This window comes from Anastrepha ludens, chromosome X, assembly GCF_028408465.1.
Source record: "Anastrepha ludens isolate Willacy chromosome X, idAnaLude1.1, whole genome shotgun sequence".
Taxonomy (NCBI): Eukaryota; Metazoa; Arthropoda; class Insecta; order Diptera; family Tephritidae; genus Anastrepha; species Anastrepha ludens.
The window spans coordinates 49,532,921-49,537,134 of record NC_071503.1 but is presented as its reverse complement, the minus strand read 5'-3'; positions in this window follow the sequence as shown (position 1 = coordinate 49,537,134).

Genomic DNA, 4,214 nt, shown 5'->3' with positions numbered 1-4,214 from the left:
AAACTAATCTCAAATGGCATTTACCATAGGTAGTATGAATGGTACTTGGAGTTGGTGAGCATAGAAAAGATAAGCGTAGCGAGGTGCAACCACACCAATTTCACTGATTCGATGCCTTGTATCGATTTGCATATTTCTGTAGATGCAGGTGAATTAGTCTTTCCTGCAATCATGTGGTTTATTGACGTTTTCGTTATTTGAATGCGGTCGATATAGTGTTCGTGACTGGGAAATCGAGGAGTAGCCCGATTAAACCAATGTTGAAAGCCACGTCCTGAAACCGGAGAGATCATATTCTCGTCTGACGCAACTTAAAGGCGCTCAAAGAGTCTACTAACTATTTCTGCAGAAGCAACGATGTATTGATTTCGCAAAATATCTGGCCTAATACTAGCTTTTAACAGTGGTTTCTTGGGGTAAACGTTCGATGGCTAAATTTAAAGATAAGGACAAAGGGGTTTTAGACAATCATATGCATCAAACTTTATCGACAACTGATTTTAAAGCCGCTGATATCGAAGTGTATCGATTAGCCCAGAGATATGTCTTCGACGGGGAGATGAAGGTGTTGGCAGATGGAAATTTCTCCTCAGTGAGGAAAATGTCTTATGCTTGGCAGGTCGTATTGATAGAGGAAAATTTGCTGCTACAGACTAAAAGCTGTCTATCCCTTTACCGAAGTTTCATATCTTAACGACAAATGAAAATTTGTGACAGAGTATATCCGGCAGGTGACGGACAATTCAAATACGTAAACGTGAAAAAATCTACTAGTTATCTACGTAGGCCTGCCTCCAAGCTTGCAGTACTTGGTGTATCTGGAATCAGATCAAATTAGTGGGATTCGGAATGTTGAGCAGTTAACTAGATTACCGAAAATTTTATATTTTATTTCGTATGAGTATTAGACTACGATAGGTATTGGAGGATGGTTCCATATGTAGAAGTCCACGCAAGTGGGGAAAGTTACTGATCGCCATTCACTTGGGAGTGGCCAGGACGATTCTTCTGCATTTGGTCCGGGATAAGCCAACGTATCCTCTGGGTAGCTTCCTAACACCCGTTCGGGAGTGACCTAACGTGAGAAGGCGAAGCATTCCAGGATAGTGGGTTGTGGGCTGGGCTTGGGACTCACCACTTAAAACTCCCTTCCAATGAAAATATTTAAAAAGCCTCGGATGAGACCTCCCTATACTGATGACGACCCCTGCAAACGAAATAAGGATTACGATTTGAGGGCATGTACCTGGAATATCCGGTCCCTTAATGGGAAAGGTGCCTCTGCCCGGCTGGTTGATGTCCTCGTGATAATAAAGGCTGACATAGCTGCCATTCAAGAAATGCGATGGAGGGGACAAGGCAAGAAAAGCGTAGGACCTTGTGACGTCTACTACAGCCGCCATGTAAAAGAGCGCAAACTCGGTGTTGGATTTGTTGTGGGAGAGAGACTTCGTCGCCAAGTACTGTCGTTCACTCCGGTGGACGAGCGTCTCGCAATGATCCGCATCAAAGCCCGTGTTTTTAACATATCGCTAATATGCGCCCCGATGGAAGAGAAGGACGATGCGATCAAAGATTCCTTCTATGAACGCTTGGAACGTTCCTATGAGCGCTGCCCCCACCACGATATAAAAATAGTGCTTGGCGACTTCAACGCCAGGGTGGGCAAGGAGGGAATTTTTGGTCCCACAATCGGAAAATTCAGTCTGCACAACGAAACATCCGTTAACGGACAGGTAGTCTGCAGCACCAGATTCCAGCACAAAAAGATAAACCAAGCTACCTGGCTGTCTCCTGATCGAAAAACGCGAAACCAGATCAATCATGTTGTGATAGATGGAAGACACGCTTCTAGCGTATTAGATGTACGTACGATCCGAGGACCCAACATAGACTCGGATCATTACCTTGTTGCAGCCAAACTGCGCCCACGCCTCGGTGCAGCAAAAAACGTATATCTGCTTACGTAAAGGATGTTCAATATCGAGAATCTGCGATCACAACAGACAGCCAGAAGATTCGCCACTCGACCCTCCATCCAGCTCTCAGAGAGTACTGCCCAACAAACCGGCATGCACAAACAATGGAGCAACATTTCTCTACGTACCGCCGCTGCGATCGGGCGCAACGGAAGAGAGACGAATGATCCGAAAGAAGAAACGAGAGGCCGAAATACGTGAGTGCGAGGAGCTTGAGATGCTGGCCTATAGGAACAACGAACGAAAATTCTATCATAAAGTTCGGCGGCTACAGAAGGTTTTAATACCGGGGCGTTTTCCTGTAAGAACAAAGACCGCGAACTGGTGACTGACGTACAGAGCAATCTTGAATTATGGAGGGAACACTTCTCGAACCTGTTAAACAGTGGCAGCTGCGCATGTCACAGAGAATGTGAAGATCCCGATTTCCCAATGGACGACGGCGGAATTGACGTTCCGCTACCCGACCATGACGAGGTGAGAAAGCGATAACGCGGCTAAAGAACAACAAAGCCGCGGGCGCCGACGGACTGCCGGCTGAGCTATTCAAACATGGCGGCGAGGAGCTGGTAAAGTGCATGCATCGGCTTTTATGCAAAATATGGTCGGATGAAAGCATGCCTACCGATTGGAATTGAAGTGTGCTCTGCCCAATCCATAAAAAGGGCGATTCTGCAATCTGTGTAAATTACCGCGGGATTAGTATTCTAAATATCGCCTATAAGGTTCTAGCGAGCATATTGTATGAAAGGCTGAAGCACACCGTCAACCAACTGATTAGACCTTATCAGTGGGGCTTTAGACCTGGGAAGTCTACCATCGACCAAATATTCACAATACGCCAAATCTTCAAAGCTTCATTCAACTGTACGGAAAGGAGTTACTTGTATGCCAGGATGTCTAAATTTGGTATTCACGCAAAACTAATACGGCTATGCAAGATGACGTTGCTCAACACCAGCAGCGCCGTCAGAATTGGGAGGGACTTCTCCGAGCCATTTTATAACAAACGAGGTTTCAGACAGGGTGACTTCTTTAACCTGATGTTGGATAGCATCGTACGAGCCCCAGAACTTATAAGGAAAGTATAGCTGTAGAAATAGAGTCAATGATCGAAAGTAATTAGAAACAGGTAAAGAAGGTAGTGAAAGCTAGAAACAGTAATGTAAAAATAGAAAATAACTTAATATTAAGCTTAAATATAATTTACTTTTACATATTTTATTTTATTCATTTACATTTCCTTATTTATAAATCTTATTTTATTCATTTACATTTCCTTATTTATATATTTTATTTTATTCATTTATATACAGGGTTGCCCATATTCGACGGACCCGACGGATGTCGATGACTCTTTGGGCCCATTCCAATCGACGAGGCTTGTCCGCAGGCAACAATCTTTTTCTCAGTTGAATTTTATACGGGAATAAATGCAAATCAATGCGGATAATTGTAAAGTGGTCCGAGCAATGCCCAACAGCGATTTTGGGATGTCCTTGGCGACGCCTTGGTCGGTTTTGATTTGGCCTCTTTGAATTAGAAAGAGCATCACCAGTCGAAAACCTTTCGTACAAACGTTTAATGGTGTTCTTAGAAGGCGCACTTTTCACATTATTTAATTTTTTTATACGCACGTTAAGTTTTCACAATTGACTTCTTTTGTTGAATGTAAATTGCAACTATTTGGGAGTGCTCGCGTGGCGTGGACTGTTCCATGGTAAAAATCTGCTTGGACTGACGCTTGCAACGCAGTATGTCATTAAGCGATCTGACGTCCCTGTCAAAAGATACAAGGTTGCCAGATGGGTCCGCCGAATATTGGCAACCCTGTAATTATCAATTATTAATTTATTATTAATTTTCATTTATTAAATTCAATTTTAGATTACTTTATTATATTAAAGTAATTTTCCAGAATCTGGCTTGACACCGGCCACCTTGAAGGAATCCAACAGCCTTCAATCTTTTTTGTCCACCGGCAGCACGGCGAGTTTGTAGATACGGCGTAGTACTTCACCCGATCTAGTAGCAATGTCTGCGACGCGAATTTTGCCGTCCGCTAGGGGAAAGGTTGCGGTTACTTGACCCAGCTCCCACTGTTGCGGTGGTACGTTGTCTTCGTGGACGACGATGAGTTGGCCTGGTTGGACGTAGGGCTGCGTGTGCACCCATTTGTTGCGCTGCTGAAGCTCCACAAGGTAGCTATTCGACCACGAGTGCCAAAATTGTTGC